We start from the raw sequence: 22,053 nt of genomic DNA, 5'->3' as shown, positions 1-22,053 counted from the left end.
TTCTGTTGATCTTCATAAAAATCTGACAGAAAACAGAACAGGCTGTCATGACAACAGCAAAGTTTAAGGTTTGATACAAAATCACATAAAATTTCTAATCTGTTCAAATCCAATGCTGCTTGCTGAGTTGATTATTTTTCTGTTATGGCACTGTATGGTATGGACATTGGCAGCAGTCTTAAAAATACTATTTTGACTTTTAAGGATTTATGATTTCTGACATTTACTGTACAAGGCATTGTGGCTGCAACCGTAAACATTTACGATTAATCATAGTCAAATCTAGACTCTATTGAAATGGCTTCAGCTTTCACTTGTCAACTCAGCACCACTAAAATCTGTGATTGGCTCTTATATGTGTGCTCATCTGTGGCCCTCATAACACTACAGTAAAATCACAAAATAAAATGCAATCAAATGCATATAATTATATGGTGTTCATTTCATATAGATGCATTTCATATAGATAGATAGATAGATAGATAGATAGATAGATAGATAGATAGATAGATATAGGTGATATCTGTGAGAATATAAAAGATACATTTTTATAGAAAAAGTGATGGTGTCTCTGTGAAAGCATAATAAAGGCTGAAAGCTGCATGCCTTATCTGTAGCTTGGTCAATTATTCTCTCTTCATCCTTTGTTTTGTGCCAAACTGACTAGTGAGTATAAATTAAGCGTGGGTTGTGTGTAGGCGTGCGTTGCGTGAGAAGAAGTTGTGAGCAGTTATGCGTTGGAGCGTGAGGGCAGGTGTGTGGAGGCATGGATTGTGTATAAATTACAAACTCATCATGGATTGTATGTTGTGTGAGCTTTACAATGACTGTGGTGCTGCTTTATGGCTAGTGATTTTCCTTTCACACATGCTTTGCTTCTTTGTGCAGATTAACAGCTTTTTAGTAGCCTTCTCCTCATTCCGGAATCCAATAATCAATATTCCAGATCAATTGGATGTGAATTAAAGTAGGTAATTAAAGAAATGTCGTATTGTTGTGGTCCTGGCAGAGAGAATGTAAGATTCATGTTGGCCTTAAAAGTAAAGTAAGTTTTTTATTGGTATCGATGGTTCCATAAAGAACCATTAACACACATGGAACCATTTCAATGCAAAATTGTTTCTTTACAATGGAAAAAGATTCTTTAAATTTTTTAAATGTTCTTCACACTAAGGTTCACGGAAAGGTTTTTTGAGGAACCCAACATAGTTCTTCACAACAAGCCAACAAAAAAAGTTTGGTTTAACTTGAAGAAATTATGATAATTGATTTTTCGATTAATTGTTTTTTTAAATAACATTGATTCGATATTGATTCTCAAAAGAATTGTTCTTTTCCGGTATTTATTTCAGCAAACATTTAAAACAATATCTGATTAATTTGAATCTTATCATTAGTCTACTACACTAGATGTCTCCCTTATGCTACAACGGAAAGCCTGTCATTCATTCAGTGCTTATCATGGCAGCGATACTGTTGACAAGAAACAAGAACAAAGCAATATGCGTGATTTGCAATGTTTAGGTAAAATTCTATAGTAATACTACAAATCTGTGGAAGCTTTTGACATCACACGTGACGGCACCATGATTTCCACAATGAATGAATGAATGGCGGATGGTGCGACACACTCATTTGTTTACTACACACTTACTAAAGTGCGGGTGACGCTCGTGGTGTTTTCAGCCTCTTTCGTCTCACTATGATGATATGAATACACGAATATCATCCCCAGCTGATCTGAGAGTAACTTCATTAGCATTTTACTGTTTAATTTGACAAATTGACAAAAAGTCATATCACATACACACCAGCTGCAAGTTCCTCACAGCAACCCGTCAAAATAAAAGTTTAGTTTAACGTGAAGAAATTGTTAGAAATATATCACTTTTTAGCAGTCTTAAGACTCCTACTTCTACTAATAATAATAAATATTAATAAATCTGTATTTTTAAAGGAATAATCACACTTGTTTTCTTTTTAATTTTAACAGTAAACCTCTGTTGTGCAGCACTTTGTTTGCTAAAAAATAAGAGGGTTTTTCATTTGATTAGGATAAATTAAATTAATGTTGTATGCCTTGATCTTATTATTAGAAAAATTAAAAATAACATTTTATATGGCCCTATTATTGTGTAAAAAAACAAAAGAATAGGTTTAAAATACAGGCCTGTGCCTCTTAAATGGGTCATATGATGCGATTTCAAATTGTCCTTTCACTTTAGAGTGTTACAAGATCTTGGTGAATAAAGAAGATCTGTAAAATTGCAAAGACTAAAGTCTCAAATCCAAAGAGATATTCTTTATAAAAGTTAACACTCATCCACGCCCCCCTGAAACGGCTCATTTTAACACACCCCCACATATCTACGTCAGTATGTGGGAAGATTTGCATAACACCGCCCAGATGTTCTCGCTGTAGTACTGTTGTTGCCGCCGCCGCCATGTCGTATAGATGCTGTGTGTTTCACTGTGAAAGCGAAACTATTTTGTTTGGCCTTCCAAAAGAGGAAGATATCCGCTTCGTCATGCCTGGAGCTGATCCGCGCTGGTCGCTGAGGAAATACATCAACTTTGCACTGTGGATCGCCGAGTCTGCTTTCACGGTGGATGAAGCAGAGTATGGATTGGGGAATTAGCTTTTGGTTGCTGAAAGACCAAGGTACACTCTTTCGTAGAATTCGCCTGCCGCACCGTTCTCAAGCCGCCCACCTCTGCTCAATCAAGCCGGCCGCGGCTCACTCTATACCGTGGCTCACTCTACGCCTCCGGCCTCTGCTCACTCAAGTCCGCGGCTCACTCTAGGCCTCCGGCCTCTACGTGACGCTGTTTCGTTGAGAAAGCAAAACTACTTTGTTTTTGCCTTCCAAAAGAAAACACGACTAGAAATGTTTATATCACGTTTATAATGGGTTTTATGTTTATGTCTCGTCGCTCCGGCCGGACAGGGCATCACAATATGTTAAGAGACATAACATTTCCGTCACACACTTGAGGCATTCGGCCAATCACAGCACCCCTAGCTTTTCAGAGTGATGAGCTTTGTAAAAATCGATGTGTTCAGAAGGCGGGGCATTGAGGAGAAACAATAATGTACACTATGTGGAAAATAATGTTTTTAACCTTTAACCACATAAACACATTTCATTACACCAAATACACAAAATAATGTTCTTTTTAGCAACATCATGTGACCCTTTCTGAAACGCATCGTTTTTTTACAGAACTCATCGTTCTGAAAAGCGAGGTGTTCTCTGATTGGCCAGCTATCCACTGCTTTGTGATTGGCTGAATGCCTCAAGCGTGTGATGGAAATGTTACACCCCTTGCCATACTGTGATGGCGCGACAAGACAAAAACATTAAAACCCATTACAAACAAGCCATTTGTTGCATCCAGTGGGGACATAATTACTGATTATAATGACTTATACTGTCTTTTTACACGTTGCGTTGCATCGTGCCACATAAAAATAAAACCACGTCTGCATTTGTGATCTGAGAAATGACAAACAACAAGCTCTACTCTACCCCAGCGGTTCTCAAACCCAGTCCTCGTGCCCCCCAGCTCTGCATATTTTGCATGTCTCTCTTTGTTAATTCAGATAATCAGCTCGTTAGAAGTGACCTCCATGCATAAACTGTTTTCCCATTGACATGGTCCCTACACAGTGTTCATTGCTCCCTACTCCCTGAGCAGGGGAAATCTGTTGAAGTTTACCTCAATGCGGAACATTCATTCATGGATTTGCGTTGCGCAACGTCTCTACACACAGACAAGTGTGACATTATATACCTCTGTAAATAAATACAATTTATTAATCCGCAGGATTTAATTTGGTTTTGTTTGTGTATGTTTTTTTTTTGTTTGTTTTATTGTATGTTTTAGCCGTGATTCCCATCCACTTACATTATAAGAGTGATAGACTGCTGCAACGGTTTGAGCTAAAAATCTTGGTTTGTGTTCTACTGAAGAAACTTGGATGCCCTGGGGGTAAGCAGATAAACATCAAATTTTCATTTTTGGGTGAACTATCCCTTTAAGTGGACTTTCACAGGGTTTTAATCTGAGCTCACTTTTCTGCCTGTCTGAACTGAATAAGCTCTTTTTGTAGTGTAAAATTCCACTGACATGAAAAGCTAAATTTGTAATGAATATCTCAGGGATTTCTAAAACCCTAAACGATTCTATAAATGTACTCAATAGAGTGACTTTGCAGAGCAGTTACTTTTGAAGTCAGATTACATTTAGCAGGGATGCAGAAAGAGCAGTTAGCAACATTCGACAGTCAGAAGTTGAATGGCTGATAAATAATATAGCGGATGACCTCTCGATCTCTGGAGTACAAGTGGGCCGTTTGACCCAAATCACGGCATGAGTATGTCACAGTTACGGTAAATATCACACCAGTGCATAATATATTCAATAACCATGTGCAAATGCCTGTGTTTGGATGTTTCAGTAAATCAAATGCTTGACAATGGAAAGTACTTCATCTCGTCTGATTATTTCCTCTTTTCATTTGGTGCACAAAACAAAAGATGACATTATTCATGTCAAAAGAATAAAAATGAGCATGAATATAATGAACTGGAGACTGGCGTCAGTGCAGAAACAGTTTGGCATTATGAAATACCTGAGGTGAAAACAGTAAAACTAATATTACAAAATGGATAGTTCTGATTCAAAATGTGTTTGTACTTCTGTTGCATTTTAAAGTACTTTATTGGCATGATTGTGTTTACATATAATAATGTCAATTATATGCATTATTTTTTCAAGTAAAAACAAGAAAAAGAAATATGAAATATAACTCAAATTAAGGGGAAAAAATTTAACAATATACACTACCTTTTCAAGATTTTAAGTGCTATAATCAGGTCTACCAATCAATGAAACGCAAAAAAGATTAACCCAGTAACTTTACTTCAGTAAGCTTTTTTCTGCAAGCATCTAAAAAAACGAGATTGTCTGATTTTGCTCCCCTAGTGACGTTGCAAAAGGATCTCATTATAATATTATCGCCCCCTTAATCTGTAAGTTTCCACCCATAGCGCTGTCATTTTGACTGTCCAAGCGATGGTGTACCAGTTCTAATGACTTGACGAAATTTTGAGCAAAACATGCTAACTGTTCTGTCTTTGTCTACACAGACGAGCACAGAACACAATTTAGAGTCCCAGCCTCAGAGGAGACAATAAAGCAGTGGATTTATTGATTTATTTATTGTATATTTTGGCTGCCACACAGATCAAAAACCCTCACAGACATAACCGACTGTTTTGTAACTCGTGTGTTTTAACATAAACTTGTGTGTGAATGAGAACTTAGTTTAGTACTCACATGCTGTGACAGCCACGTTTTATATATGTGCACTCAGAAAACCGTATATCAGAAGTTTAAGCTATTATTGTTTAAAATCCATGATTTCAGTGCAATAAACATGATAATCAGATCCAAAACAGTTGTTTTTAGTAGTTCTAAGCTGTAATGGCACATCTCTATTCTGGAAAAAGGGGGTGGGGAGCAGCAGCTCATTTGCATTTAAAGAGACAGGCACGATGCATGTTTCTGCTTCCCTTCAAAATAGACATTTTCAAAATGATATAATAAATGATCTGTGGGGTATTTTGAGCTGAAACTTCACAAACACATTCTGTGGACAACTGAGACTAATATTACATGCTGTAAAAAGGGGCATTATATTTCTCCTTTAACAATATTTCACAATATTACAGTTTTTACTCTATTTTTAATCAAATAAATGAGTCGTTTTTGATTGTAAAAATTTTTCAAATTTTTTATTTTTTTTCTTATAAAAATAAAAAAATAAAAATTATAACCCTTCATGAAACTATGCTGCACTTACCCTGGATCTGTCCTACATTAAATTGTTTTGCATTTCAGGGGCTTTCTTGGAAAGCAAATATGTAATTTGTAGATGGAACAAATCGCTACCTTACACACTATACCTTTTCCTGACAGCTTTGTAGATGCATTTTTGTTGGATGTAGTTTCCAGGGAGGTTAGGCAACAGAAAGAGAGAGATGTATTTACATTAGTGTGGTGTCGCTTTGAATTTACGGTTGCAGAAAAGCTGTTTGTATTTCTCTCAGGCTTAAAGGCAGTATGTTTATGCTTTTATGACTGACAAATAACCATACAGCTAAAGAATTGTTGTTTAAGCTTCAGATTATAGAGATTTTAAATAGAGTCGCAATGCTGGAAAAATAAACAATTGTCAAAAAAGCCTGCAGCTCTCAAATCCAGCGGATCTAGCTGATATGTGTTTATTCAGGAAATCGATACAAAGCGGAGGCAAAAGAGTAATTGATTTAACGCATTGTGTGCACTGCCATTACACTAAACTACAGAATATATCCAAATCATATCTCAAACTGAGTGTGTGTGTGCTTAAAGTACCATGAGGCATGAGCATAGACTTGAGAAAGATGCATTTATTTGATAAAAAATACATGAAATCAATAATATTGTGAAAATATCATTACAACTTAAAATAACTGGTTTCTATTTAAATACACTGTAAAATTAAATTTATTCCTCTGATGCAAAGCTGAATTTTCAGCATCAGCAATTTTTTTTTTTTTTTTTTACATACTTCAGTCTTCATTGTCACATTATCTTTCAGACATAATTCTAATTTACTGAAAAAAACAACAACAACATTTATTACTATTATCAATGTTGAAAATAATTGTGCTGATTCATATTTTTGGTTGTTTAATAAACAGAACCCAAGTTTTCAAAAAAAAAGTGGACTTAAACATAAATTATGACACATATTACATTTAAATGTAGTAGTGCATTAAAATGCATTTGACAAATGAGATGTACTTAACTGATTATTTTCTCTTTGCATTTGGAACACAAACTTAAAGATTAAATTACTCATATCAAATAAATAAAAACGAATAAAAACACTATGACTACTTTTTTTAAAACCTTAGCATGTTTTCAAAAACACATTATTTTAAAATCATATTGCGTTTAAATGAAATAATGCATTAAAATACATTTTATAGTTTTATTCTTTTAATAACCTAGATTTTTAACCTAGACCTGGAACATTGTGAATCTCTAGTTGGGATGTTTTTATACAGTGAACAAACAGCAGTAGACTTTAGGATTTATATGTGTATAAAAATACTCGTTTCTACACAAGAACAACTGATCATCTGTAACAGGCAGTTTGACTGTGTAGGCAAAACATGCTGCACCTGTATAGTTGGTATCCATGCCAGTGTTAAAAACCAAAACTACGGTTCTGCAATCGTGCGATACACAGCAGACCTGTGCAGGGTCAGCCTGAGCTCCTGGGTGCTGCAGGTCAATGTCAGACCGGAGGCAATAAATAGAGCAGGTGGATGAGGAGGGACGGCTGTGTTTGTGTAATACAGCTCTCACTTTTTCCTAAATCATTTAGTGTGTCTTTAAACACAAACAACACTGCATTTTTCCTCAAGCTTTTTTTGCTTCCTGTTTCTTCTTCAGATCAGCTGTCTTGTCTTTAAAATGTAGCATTGGTGTTTAAAAGGTTTGAATTTAGGTGTGGTGATGCACCTGAAGAGCTTAAAACTAAGAACACATACTTTGTATTTTTATTACTTTCATTATGTTTCACCAGCTGGTAGGCTTTTGTGGATTTTCCTGGAAAACTTGAGGGATTTGTCAAGTAATATTTGGTTCTAAACACTCCTCAATATTTGATCATTAACCCTTAAGAACTGAGATTTTTGAAGCACCTGATTATTTTTGTTGTTATTTTGTTGTTGTTGCTTTTCTTACCTATTCTGGCAGTCAGCATTGTGTTCAAAATATAATTTTTAACATTTTTTAAAAGTTTTAAGTTTGAATTAATTAACCTAACTCAAGCAAAACTTCTGAAGGTTTTTTTGTATGTTTGTTTGTTTGTTTAAGGTTTGCTTAAGGTTATACTTGTTTTAGACTATTAAATGTTATGTATAATAAATAACTATTATATATAAATGTCTTCGTCTAAAGTTCCCTAAGGAAGTAATCCAGTGAAAAACAAGTGTATTTTTTTTTATGTGTCCAAAAATAGTTCATAAAGTAAATAGCATATTAGAATGATTTCTGAAGGATCATGTGACACTGAAGACTGGAAAAAAATTCAATGTTGCATCACAGTAATACATTTTAAAACATATTCAAATAGAAAACAGTTCTTTTAAATGGTAATAATATACTATATATGCAGCCTTAGTTAGCATAATTGATTTTTTTTTTTTAAAACATAAAAAAATATATTATTATCCATGTATGTGTCCATAGGTAAACTATGCTTGTTTTGCTGTATTGCAGACAGCTGGAGGAAGTTGCTGATAAACCTAAATAATGGCGGGTTCATTTGGTTCCCGTGCACAGGTGCAGCAGATGCATTTCTCAAGGAGAACGTAACGTGTTTCTTTAACACAAGCTGAAGTCACAGATCCGTGCCAATTTACGCTTTTTGACAAATTGAAGTTGCTTTGAAATTGCACAGAAAAGGTCACTGAATGATAGTGTCGCATCCTCCTCAGGCTGTGGTGTGGCATCTGAGACTTCATGCCGCACACGTTTAAATGACTTGGAGATGCTGTGTTCTCTGCCTGCACTCATGTCAGATTGCAGTTTTTGCCTCTTTTGTCTGCGTTTGAATGTGACCTGACACCAGTGCTCTGCTCTTCTCTCTCGCCTGTGCATAAATCAGCGTTTTAGGCCGAGAGTAAGGTAAAACATTGATTTTGTTGTAGCAGGTTGAGTGTGGAGTGTTTCTTCAGAAGGAGGATGAATGCATCTGCTGCAGATCATGGCAGAGTTACTTGCACTGATCTTCTGCTGCTGTCTCTCTTTATCTCACTCTCTCTCTCTCTGTCTGCATGGTGTCAGATAGTAATTCCCAGGGTAATTTGATCATTTCTTTTTTCTCCTCTCCTCTCATCCTGTCCTCTGCTCTCATCTTGTCTAGTCTTATCTCGCCTCCTCTCGTCTCATTCTCTCCTCTCCTTCTGTTTCTTCTTCTCTCTGTGTTTGGCAAACTGCTAAAATAAAATTCAGCTAGATAAGCTATTTAGTACAACAACAAATATAAGATTAAAATGAATAAGTTAGTTACGCTAAAAATAAATGGGGTCAGTTAAATTTTTGTTCATGTTTTTTTAAGTTTGCTCATAAAGGCTGCATTTATTTGATCAAAAATGCAGTAAAAACTAATTATTGTAAAACATTATCTTATCAAAATATATTAAAATATCAAATATTTTTGTGAAAACTGTGGTGCATTTTTTCAGGATTAACAAAAATAAAAAAATTTAGAAAATATTTAATACATAATATTTGGAGTAAATATGGATTTTTTGTAACATTGTAAAAGTTTGCTGTCATTTTTAACCAATTTAATGCATTGTTGTTGAATAAAAATATTATTTTCTTAAAAAAGCAAATATGCACAAAACCTTTGTTGTAACCTAATTCTTTAGGACATGTTTTTTAAATAAACAAAACTTAATTAAATTAGTGACTTTCTGACTATTTATAATTTCACATTTATTGATATAAAAAGAAGCCGTGGTATGCGTTAGATATCTATGTAAAACTGCTCCAAACTACTCAGACTGTGAGTGAACAACTCTTCAAATTATTCCAAATGAAACACTCGTTGATTCAAAACAGTTAACTAACCTGTGTGACCAATTCAGGCATTACTAATTCTAAACATCCTCTCATCTTCTCTCATCTAGTCAATTCAAGTCACATTGAGGGGTTAGTTCACCTGAAACGGTTGACGGTAGCCATAGAAAAAACACTGTAGAAGTCAATGGCTACCGTCAACTGTTTGGCTACCCACATTCTTCAAAATATCTTCTTTTGTGTTCAACAGAAGAAGGAAACTCATACAGATTTGGAACAACTTGTGGCTGAGTAAATGATGTGACAGATTTTTTATTTTTTTTGGGTGACCTATCACTTTAATTGTTTTTTACAGCAGAGATTGTTTCAAAGCAGCTTTATAGTATTAAATAAGTAACAGAATCACTAACACGAAGTTCAGATATGAGACAAATCCAAATTCTACTGTAAAGCAGATCTAACAAGACAATAGTGTCATTATTTAGTATTGATTCAGTTCAGTTCAGCTTATCTCGTCTCAGTATAACCTCAGTTTATATGGTACTGTATGTAGCGTTTCAAACACACACTCCTCCCACTCACAGCAAGCTATTGTTGAGTGATGATAGGCCTTCAGTGTCCTCTGTCACCTCCTCCTGCATGTGCTCTGCATGCGTGTGATGCAGAGAAAGAGAGGGTGCTTGTTTCCTCCAGGGTTTTGTCTTGTAAGATGCCCCAAATGCAGAATCGCAGCTCTCTACCCCGGGCCTCATGCTGTTGGTTTGGCCATCTGCTCAGGAAACACTCTTTATCAATCAAAAACAATGAGAAACTGCTGTGAAGATCATTCAGCCAAGCATACTCAACTCCTTACTGCTTAAGGAGGTTCATAGAAATACAGTCGAATAATCAATGTTTTCCACACACTGCAAAAAAAAAAAATGATTTTCTTACTTAGGATTTATGGCTTGTTTTCCATTACAAATATCTAAGCATTCTTAAATCAAGATACATTTTCTTGAGAAGCAAAATGACAAGATCTTAATCCTTGTTTTCTGAAAAATATATTCAAATTTAGCAAGAAAAATATCATTTTTTTCTAATTTTAAGCAAAAACTCCCTTAATTTTTCTTGAAAACAAGACTTAATATCTTATGTCATGCTGCTTCTCAAGTAAATGTATCTTGATTTAAGAATGTATTTTTAATGGGAAACAAGACAGAAATACTAAGATTTATTTTTTCCTTTTTATTTTTTTTTTTTTTTTTTGCAATGCACTGTTTAATATGAACCAATATAACAAGACATAGTAATAAATAGCAGTTTTTATCTATATTGATTCATACTAAAACATTTTAATGCATGAAAAAATTTACTTCATAGACATCCATGAGCAGTTTTTAAATGAGACTGAACAGTTTTGTGATTCAAGTGATACAAGTGGGTGGACAGTTTAAGTGATTTTCAGATTTTTTAATTTACCAGTTCATATGCTATTTTTGCTCTTGTTTTAGAAAAGAAATGCTATTAAAACAACAATAAAACACTATAATGGAACCACAGAAAGCACAATTATATAAATGATAGTGAATATATAGTGAATTTTACAGTATATTGCCCAGTCTCAGTATGTGCAACAGGTAATATGTCTTAATGCAAGTAATATATGTGCAAATTTAAAGCAAAACAAAAAGTGTACTGTAAATCTTTTATATGTAGCTATGCATGGTGGGATGTTTTGTGTTTTGATCTGTTTGAGTGATTTCTCCCTAATAGTCTTTTCACCGCAGTGCAGCAAGGTCCCTGATAATGAAGTGACACTTGTATGTCCTTCAGCAACATTAGCAAGTCTGTACTAAACTTTTTCTACAATATTTGTACAAAACGTTCTGCAGTAGAAGCACTAAAATACACACAGAGGCTCTTCACATCGTGAGTTCATCTAGGATGTCTTAAAATAGCATTTGAAACATGTGAGGTTCCTGGAGAGGTAAAGAAAAACGTTAGGGCCAAATTGTTTGAGCTCATAAAATGCATTTGTTATTTTCAGCTTTACAGTAAATTAGAAACTAAATATCAGATTTTTCAGATTTTTGGACTCCATTGTAGTTGGACATACGAGGTGAAACAGCCAGAAACAGACTGGAAAATGAAAGAATTTGAGTGTATGTGAAAGAGAAAGAGACTAAGGCTAAAAGAAGAGACATTTGTCATCTGTTCATGTCCCCAAAGTTGACAGGGAAACATTTCACTGCATGTGTACGGTCACTGCATCTCTGCTGAATTTGTCTGGATAGCCATATACATCCAGTTCTTGTTTTATTCTGAGTGTTATGATATTTCTATCCCTGATTCTCACACAAATCTTTCTGCATCCGTGCATCTTCATTAAGATTGTTGAGTACATTTATGAAGCTGTGTTTCTCATGGGGCCTGATGGCTGGTGATTTCAAGTTTTACTGTCCTTGTGGACACATTTATTCCTCACAATGTAGGCAAAACCTGCTTTGACATCGCACTTTTGACACATTGTGTGGACAACCGTATGAGGCTAGAACTGTTCAGACATGCAGCAAAAATCAGATTTTCTGGCATATTTGATTCAGATCTGTTTAGTTTTGTTTTGTTTTTTTTGGAAGTCTGAACTAGGTCTCAGGTTTCAGAGTGAACTGTAGGGGGTTTGAGACAATATTTAATTTAAACAAAAAAATGTATGATTCAAATATAATAAATTATTTTGAAACAAAAACCATCAAAATAAAACACTAACAAAAAAATTAAATATTTTATTTATTAAAAGTCAGATTTTCAAGATCTGAACTGTATTTTCTTTAAAAAAGTCAGAATTGCGAGATATAAAATTAAAATGGCAAGATAACACTAAATAAGATGAAATATTTTATTTGTTTACCTGACCATTAACCAACATCCGAGAACCTTTGACATTCAAATGTGTTTTTAAATTATTGAAACGTTAACTCTAATTAAATCTCAGGGGTACTTCAAGTAAATATTCTAGGTCAAAGCAGTTCAGCTGACAAAAAAGGTGTAAACATTTTGCTAACCAGCAGATCATGGTGTAAGCAAAGACAGGGTCACAGGATTGATTTTTAGTGAATGATACTGAAAAAAGTATAATTCATATCTGTCTTAAAGAAGCTCTGTATATTTAGGTTTGGTTTATGTTAGGTTGGTAATGCACAATCAGATGCATTTACTGTATGAGGGGAAGTGTGCAATGCATTTACAGTACATGCAACAGAATAGAACAAACATGCATTTTGTAGTATAGTGTACTTGAAACATTATAAAGTGATTCAGTCCTAAAGATCATATTTGTGCACTGTGCACAAATCCAACAAATTCTCCTTTAGTTTCTCTGTGTTGTGCCAGTAAGTATTCTGTAGAAACAGATTATGTTGATTTGTACTGTGAAAAATGTTTTTAAGTCCTGAGCTTGTATTAATAGGAAGTAAATGTGAAAATTGACGTTTTTTTATTCAATACGGTCAGACTCGCAAAAGCCTTTAACCAGACGGCCAGCCTGCTGTGGCCTGTATTAGATTTGGACCGCAGACAGCAGGTAGCAGAACAAACTCTGAACTCTTTGTACGGTTTTCTCTCCGTTTTCTAAGAAATCAAATTACTGTGGGATTTTATTGAGCTATAACGTAATCATAAAAGAGTGAGGCTTCACTCTGCTCTTGGTCTAAACTCAAGCTTGATTTCATCTGCCTCCTCCTGTTTGCGTTATCAGCAAGACACCTGAGAGAGTGAGAAAATGTTCATTGTGGATCAGGGATTCGCAAACCTTTTTCCTCATCTAATCTTTTGTCCTAAAATATTTACGCAAGTCCTTCCTGAGATTTTAAATTAATATTTCAATAACACTTATGCATGTTCATAGTTCTCTAATGTCAGTTGATTGCATGCACATTGCATGCAGGTAAACAAATAAAATATATATTTTTAAAAATTTAAGTGTTTTATGTTGAGTGTTTCAACAACTGAGAAATGATTACTTAGAATTCAGGGGAAAAAAAAGTAAATTCAGAAGTCTGAAAAAAAAGTCAGAATTGCAAGATATACACTTAGAATTGCGAAATGTATATTTGGAATTTCAAGACAATAGAATTATTTTATTTTTTCTCAGAATTACGGATATATGTCTTCTAATTCTAAATTTTTGTCTGGCAATTCTGTGTTTACGACTTTGGAATTCGGGCATCCATATGTATGGGGTATTTTTCTTATTCTTTTTTTCACAAAAATGTGCAAAAATGTATCCTTTAGAGGTACAACAGCTTGTCACTGGAGCAGTACTCACAAAGGGACATCTTTGCACCTTCTTTAAACCTAAGAGTGCATATTAGATACCTTGGGGCAGTAATGTGTACCCTTAAGGTGGTACTTTTACAGCACTAATTTTAACCCTTTAGGGGTAAAGAAGTTATAAAGGTGTGCCTTTGTGAGTACTTCCCCAATGACTAGCTGTTGGCCCCTTAAAGGCACTACTTTGCACATTTTCTCTGAGAGAAACACCTGAAAAGATACAGACTTAAGCAGAGGTCCATTTAACCTCATTGATGCGTAGAAGAACCAGTCAGGATAGTATAGAGATCTCATGCATGCTTTTTTCTTTCCTATGGGTCAGGACTTGACAAAATAAGTCACTAATTGTTCCTGTCCACCAGTCCTGCATTGCATAATGATTTATGAAAGAAAGGCTGTATGCATGAAATAGGCAGAGTGAAATCATGCAAGATTTAGCACGTTTTTCTGATGACCTCCGTGTGGCAGACCGCCAGTGAATTCCTCTGGGCTTTTGTGCTGCGCTGTTCGTACAGTGAAGGTGAGTGTAAATACATCCTCCATCACAATTCCAGATAGCAGAGGCTACAGCAAGGTCACAGGAGAACAAGGATCTGCTCTTCATTGACAAAAAACTCTCCAGATAAAAGCCACAGCTCAAGAGCAGTAGGTGGAGGACCTAGGGGCCTTGAATTGATGGTGTTCAGAGTGAAAGTCAGTGTAATAAGAAACCCCTGCAGATTATGTGAACAGAATATTATTTTGGGACACATATGGAGAACCATAATTTCAGTTCTGAGAATTTTCCTAGTAAGCCTATTGCATAGCCTCATGATTGCACTTTTTGAAGCTACTTTTACTAATGTTATTAGTCCTTTAAGATTTGCGATATGTATTGATTTGATTTAATTTGATTGAATTGGCTATGTGTCTATATATAGACATATTCACATATATACAGTGTAGATATATTTAATAAATTATTTAATATATATAAATAATATATATAAAATCTATATTAATATATATTAAACACACATACTGTATATTGTGTGTGTGTGTGTGTGTGTGTGTGTGTGTGTGTGTGTGTGTGTGTGTGTGTGTGTATATATATATATTTTTTTTTTTTTTTGATTGGTTTATATTAGTATAAATATTATATAAGTATCTATTAAATATGTCAATTTTATGCCAATATCAACTATATTATATTTTAATATAGTTTAAACATTTAAGTATTTTTATTTCTATATATTGTTAGTATCTATCTATTAATCTATACACATACAAACAATAGACTTTTTCTACATTTTCTTTCTACATTTTTCTTTTTTATATATATATATATATATTTATGTATTTATTTCTTTATATATTTATTTCTACTTTCTACATAATTTTTTATATCTTTTTATTCTCACTGGATGTCAACGATTGACTCATCTGTGTCTGCTTTAATTTACTCAGAAGAAGTTTGAGATGAAACATCTGAGATGGAGTTGAAATGAAACATGACTGGAAAGTCTATGGAGCTGTGGATGAGAAGCAATATGTTCCTCTGGGTCGCATTCATCTGCGCTATCAAAATCCGGTCGTCTCGCCAGACAATAAATCCTTGTGGAATGAATGGTTTGTGTCTGTGAAGCCTCAGCTGTCAAACGCAAAAGAGCTTCTGCAGCCTCATCAGTAAATGTGAGGAGGTGAGCTCTCATTCCCGCTTTATCACGCACCAGTCTGTGTGAATCGAAATCTTCATGGAGGACAAAGTGAAGGCAGGTGACATGACAGAACTTTATAGCAGGACTTGAGCGCGTTCTGTCTCTGCTGGTGAGCAGCAGGCGTCTTTGTCTCTGCGGTGGTATTCTCAGCACGGATGCTGATCCAGGCAGTTGCTAGCAGCCGTCTCTAAGGAGTCCCCCATCATTTTAATCTCACCGCAGAGACGGAGGCAAACGAGCCACAGAAACATAAGCAGATGTCAGGCTTTATTAAATATAGAGGGAGTTTTGTAAAGCCGGTTTTCTGGTGAACTTGATATATTAGTCTCTCGCATGTTACTTGTTTACTTACTGTATTGACACACACAGACTTATAGACAAGGGCGTAGTTTTGGTTTGAACATTGGGGGGGGGGTCATGCTCACTCATAAGGTTTATTCGTTTGTTTGTTTTCATATATATTTATTTTTGCGAAATGGGTTTTTGTGCTATCATCTATGCAAAGTTGGTGCAATAAAATAACATCATAGTTAACGATTACGTTACATAGAATATATATATACTGCGGACCACCTCAGCGCTGGTTGGCAAGGGGTACACGGCAGCAGGTCAGGCTGGCGCTTGCTTGCACACCATGGCGGTGTTGCAGGCTTACCAAGCCGATCTGCTGAAAGAGCTGGATGAGGGCGAGGAGATTAAGTCTGAGGATATCACAGAGCTCAGACGAACGCAGCTGTGTCTCTCCGTGCCACCAAAGAGAGCTCCCGCACCATCGGCAGGTCTGTGGCAGCACTGGTGGTGGCGGAGAGACATCCGTGGTTGACCCTGTCAGACATGAAAGAGAAGGACAGGGTCTTCCTCATGGACGCCCCACTTGTGCCTTCTGGCCTGCTTGGTGACGCCATTAATTCCATCGTCGACAGATACCAGGAGGCTCGTAAACAGGCGGTGGTGTTTCAGTAGTTCCTCCCTCGTCACTCTCTAACTCTTGGGGCTGCCGGGCAAAAGCAGCCCCTTCTGTGTACCAGCTCCTCATACTGGGAGGCACAAAAACAGAGCGTCGCCTCCTGTGCTCCCCCACGTCGCTCTAGACTGGGGTCTTCTAAGGTGAAGCCGGATCTGCAGACTGTTCTTCTTCCTCGGCTAAGAAGTCCTGACGCTTGTGTTTCAGGATTTCTGAGGGCAAGCCCCTCTGGGGATGTGCAGTGTACAGCTCATCATATGGTGCCTGTCTCTCCTCAGTGCCACCAGGAGATTAATCTGCCAACCCTGCCACCCACAGTGTTTCAGGGTGCTTCTCTCAGTTTCTGCCCGGAAACGTAGCGGTACTGGGAGGCTTGCTACCTCTTCGGAGGTCTCTAGAGCAGTTTGTTCGCTCATTCCCTGCCGGTTTTGCGCTTTAAGGCACCAAGCTAGCCGCTCTGATTACAACAAAGGTCAATCTTGAGACTGATTCCCTTAATAGACTATTTAGCAGCATGGAAACTTCTGCCAAATGTGTCTCAATGGGTCCTGCACACTGTAGAATGAGGCTACCGAATCCAGAGCTGCCTGTGGAGAAGGGTGAACCAGCTGCTAGTGTGCTATGGTCCCCCCAAAAGAGGTCTTCCTGCTACTAAACAGACCTTCAGCCGGTGGAAAGTGGATGCCATTTGCATTTCTTTGGTTTGCAGTCCTCTGGTCTCCCCTTGCCTTTGGGGGTCAAGGCTCACTCTACCAGAAGTGTGGCAGGTGTATCTATGCAGGACATCTGCAACGCTACAGGTTGGTCCACGCCACTAACATTCGTCAGGTTCTATGGCCTCGTTATGCTTTAAATTGCTGATTTAATATAAAAACTTGAATCAGATCTTTTTTTTCTTTCTTAATAACTATTGTTTTTATTGAACAATGTAAAGGTATAGAATTCAATGGAAGCTTGTTTCCACCACTGAATAAAACATTAAAAAGATAACTGTGTCTTTAGAATTGCGAAATATAAACTTGTAATTCTGAGAAATATAGTCAGAATTGCATGTTATAAACTCTCAGATTCTCATATTTTATATCTCAAAACTGTGATCAATTATGACAATTTAAATGATTATTTTTATAAACAAACTGTGAGTGTTAAAATATAAATTTAATTAACCATGATTCATTTTGGGTTCAAGTAAATTCAGGATTCTGTAGAAGCTTGTCTGCAAAATTTTATCTCACAATTTTTATTGACTATTTTCCTTAGAATTGCAAGATATAAACTCTCAGTTGTGAATTATAATGTCAGAATGGCAGATATAAACTCGCAAATGTGAGAAAAATAGTCAGAACTGTGAGTTAATATCATGCACTTGTGACTTCATTTCTTGAAATTGCGAGTTTTTTTTTTTTTTTTTTTTTTTTTTTTTTTTTGTTAAGTGGTAGAATAGAGTTTTGGTTTTTATTTATTTAGAAAGTGAATGTTGTTTTTTTTGATGTATGTGTTGATTTTTAGTGTTTTCTTTTCAGAAAAGTTATCATTTAAATTGCCATAATTACCACAGAAAAACCAGAGGAAATGTCTTCAAATAATGTGTTGGAAAATGGAGGGCCTTTTGGGTCAAAAAGTTTGAGAATCATTGATGTAGACAGATTTGAGAATATATCGAGTTGGGTGTGTGTGTGTGTGTGTGTGTGTGTGTGTGTGTGTGTGTGTGTGTGTGTGTGTGTGTGTAGGAATAGTGTGTGTTTTTGTGTGTGTGTTTTTGTTTGTGTAGGATTTTATAAAGAGAATATGGTGGCTTAGCGACCCGGCACAATAAAGGGAACAGCAGGTGATTTGAACTCTGGCAGTAATTGTCTTAAAATTTATTATTGAATCTTGAAGTGCTGGTCGAAGAAAATGGATTTAGAAATGAGACACTCAGAGAGGGTTTTATTGTGCAGACTGTGTTGGTAAAGCATGCTTAAGCATGGCACTCTAAAGTCAGGCACAAAGAAAAAAAAAATACAAATTAAGGATTAAAAAAAAAATCGAGAAATATTGATTAGTTGACCTCACTAATAGATGGATGTTGGGTGATTAGTTGACCATTAATTAAACAATATTTTGTGACATTTTATCAATCATCTGCTGTTAGTTTTTATGTTGTTGCACAAGGTAGCTCCACCCACAGTGAAATCTCGTTGGTCTAAAATTGCATATTATAATTGCATATTAAACATCAGACATGTTCTAATTAGCTATGAATTTGTGATGTTATGGACATTTTACATTCATTGTGGACAGACAAATTGACTGTTGCCTGTTAGATGCGTAGGTATAGGACATGAATGTCATTGAGAGTGTTATTTTAGTATTTTCATATACTATTAAAGTGTTTAAATTTATATTTTATTTTTCATTTTCAATTTTATTTTTTTATAATTTTATGTGCATTTGACATTTAATTCATTTTTCTTTTAAAAAAAATTAAATTAATTTTATATGTTTTTGTCATTTTAATCATTTTTCTTTTTAAATATTTTAAAACTGTTTATTTATTTATTTTTGTCTGTTTTAGTTTTATTTAAATTCTTATTTTAGTTTTTAAAATTAAACTGATTTCAGTTTGTTTTAAAGGGGTCATATGATGCTGCTAAAAATAACATTACTTTGTATATTTGGTGTAATGAAATGTGTTTATGCAGTTTAAGGTTCAAAAAACACATTATTTTCTACATACTGTACATTATTGTTTCTCCTCTATGCCATGCATTCTGAAACGCGCTGATTTTTACAAGGCTCATCACTCTGAAAAGCGAGGTGTGCTCTGATTGGCCAGGTATCCAGTGTGTTGTGATTGGCCAAATGCCTCAAGCATTGTTATGCCCCTTAACATATTGTTATGCCCTGTCCCGGAGCGATGAGACATAAACATAAAACCCATTATAAACGTGATATAAAAACATGATTTCTAGTTGTTTCCTCTTTTGGAAGGCCAAACAAAGTAGTTTCACTTTCTCAACGAAACAGTGTCACACACTGCGGCCTTGAGTGAGTGGAGGCTGGAGGCATAGAGTGAGCTGCGGCCGGCTTGAGCGAGCAGAGGCGGGCGGCTTGAGAACGGTGCAGCTGGCAGATTCTATGAAGGAGCAACTGGTGAAAAACAGTGCAAAGTTGATGTATTTCCTCAGCGACCAGCATGGATCAGCTCCAGGCATGATGAAGTGGATATCATCTACTTTTGGAAGGCCAAACAAAGTAGTTTCGCTTTCACAGTGAAACACACAGCATCTATACAACATGGCGGTGGCGACAACAACAATACTACAACGAGAATAAAAGTTATGCCTTCTTTCTTTGTGTGAACATCTGGGCGTGTTATGCATATCTTCCCACATACTGACGTATAGATGTGGGGGTGTGTTTAAACGAGGTGTTTTAGGAGGGTGTGGATGAGTCTCAACTTTTATAAAGAATATCTCTCTGGATTTGAGACTTTAGTCTTTGCAACTTTACAGATCTTCTTTATTCACCAAGAGCTTGTAACACTCCAAAGAGAAAGGAAAATTTGAAATTCCATCATATGAGCCCTTTAAGGCAATGTTTTTAATTTTCAATTAGTTTAGTTTTTTAATATTTGTGTTTTATTTCAACTTTATTTCAATTAACTAAATTGGTTTTAATTAAAATGAAAATTATACTTAGTTTATTTTTAATTTTAGTTGCAGTTAACAATAACAACACATTTCCTTGAACTGTCCGAGAGTTGACAGCTTTGAATTTGTCTGGTTTCAATCATTTAATCTTCTAAACTCTGACGCACTTTCTAGTCTGGATCGGTTTGCATTTCACAGGCCGGAGCGGCTGCAGTTTTACTTCACCGTCGCAGACAAATTGCTGCATTGATTGTTGCATCAAGTCTGGTTAGGACATGCTGTTAGATGAGGAGTTAAGTTTGTTTCAGCAACATCTGTGTATTCAGATTTTTGTGTAAAAACCTGAGCAAGGTCTCACAGGAAGCAATGAAAAGCTTAATTTGTTTTTGTAATATCTTGAATTATGTGAGCTGTTCTTCACTTGTACACCCATAACGGAATCTGTAGGGAGAGCGAGTACATGATTATAATCATCAATATGCACTAGTCTTATTTTTCCGCAGCCTCAGAGGGCCAAAGCTTTGAGTTCAATACTGCAACATTCAAAGAGTCAATTATGTACATTGTAGAGCTGCAAAAATAAAATAGTACTGGTTGAATTTCAGTATAACTGGTTGTGATGCTTCGCATACCTTTCATTATTGTCAATAAGCATCATGAGCGTATGAAATGCAAATGCTTCTTTGCGATGTATGTATTTGCAGTGATATTGCTGCCTGTTTTTAAAGCCTTTCTAAATGTAGGATTTGAAATACAGGAGTCAGTATAAACTACCACTCAAAAGTATGGGTCCTGAAAGATTTATTTATTAAATTATTTGAAAGAAATACATTTATTCAGCAAGGTCACATTAAATTAATCAAAAGTGACAGTAAAACATTTATAATGTTAAAAAATATTTTTATTTCAAATAAATGCTGTTTTTTTAAACTTCTTATTCATTAAAAGAATCCTGGGGAAAAATATGCACTATTAAAATTCATTAATTAATTCAGTTGTAAACAAAACAGTACATTTGAGTATTTGAGTCATTTGAGTATGTTTCACACTGTTTCTTTTTAATTTTTTTGTGAAATATACTTCCAATCTATCTATCTATCTATCTATCTATCTATCTATCTATCTATCTATCTATCTATCTATCTATCTATCTATCTATCTATCTATCGTTTGTTCGTTAGTTAGTTAGTTAGTTCATTCATTCAGTTGGTCCTTCGGTCATTTAATTCAATTTACTATATTTTTGATTAAATAAATAAAGCCTCTGAGTGAAAAAAAAAAAAAAAAAAAAAAACTTTTTAAACTGACCCTAATCTTTTGAAGTACTGGCATTGTATATATATATATATATATATATATATTAATACATTTCAGTGTTTGATTTTATGGGTGTATTTGTTTGCATTGTCCTATAGACAATTCTAGCACATTTTTAGTTGGCACTTACAATCAAAACCACTGCTTCACAGAACATCTGCACATGGATGCACATAGATGAGTGTGAAAACTTATAGAATCAAGTTTGTTTTTTTTTCCTCCCAGCAGGACACTCTTACCTTCAGAATGAGAGCCAAGCATTTCCAGTTCAACTACAGCTGAAACATCACGACACAAGTAAGTCCTTCAGGTTTCTTTCATCAAGATTCTAAGTAAAAACTTTTGAAGTACATGAAAATAGGATTTGCTCAACTATTCATTTTAACTAGCTTACTAGCAGTCTAAATAAGCAGCTTTTGTAAATAGCATGTATCAGCGGTCTGACGGCCGGCTGGAGAGCCTTGTGCAGTTGAACATT

The 22,053-nt window shown here is 35.4% G+C and overlaps 1 protein-coding gene across 8 annotated transcripts in view; it reads left to right on the top strand.

The window, feature by feature from the left end:
* LOC109087828 (beta-1,3-galactosyltransferase 1) overlaps positions 1-22,053 on the top strand; it is a 141,279-nt gene that overhangs the window by 71,414 nt on the left and 47,812 nt on the right. For 6 of the 8 annotated variants that reach the window (XM_042731846.1, XM_042731851.1, XM_042731849.1 and 3 more), the window contains one exon: positions 21,801-21,872. The gene's annotated coding sequence lies outside the window, so the exon portion shown is untranslated. The remainder of the gene's footprint in view (positions 1-21,800; positions 21,873-22,053) is intronic. The other 2 variants (XM_042731847.1, XM_042731853.1) reach the window with 1 other exon arrangement.

Source organism: Cyprinus carpio, chromosome B9 (assembly GCF_018340385.1).
Source record: "Cyprinus carpio isolate SPL01 chromosome B9, ASM1834038v1, whole genome shotgun sequence".
In the NCBI taxonomy this organism is placed as follows: domain Eukaryota; kingdom Metazoa; phylum Chordata; class Actinopteri; order Cypriniformes; family Cyprinidae; genus Cyprinus; species Cyprinus carpio.
This window is presented reverse-complemented; position numbering and strand designations above follow the sequence as displayed.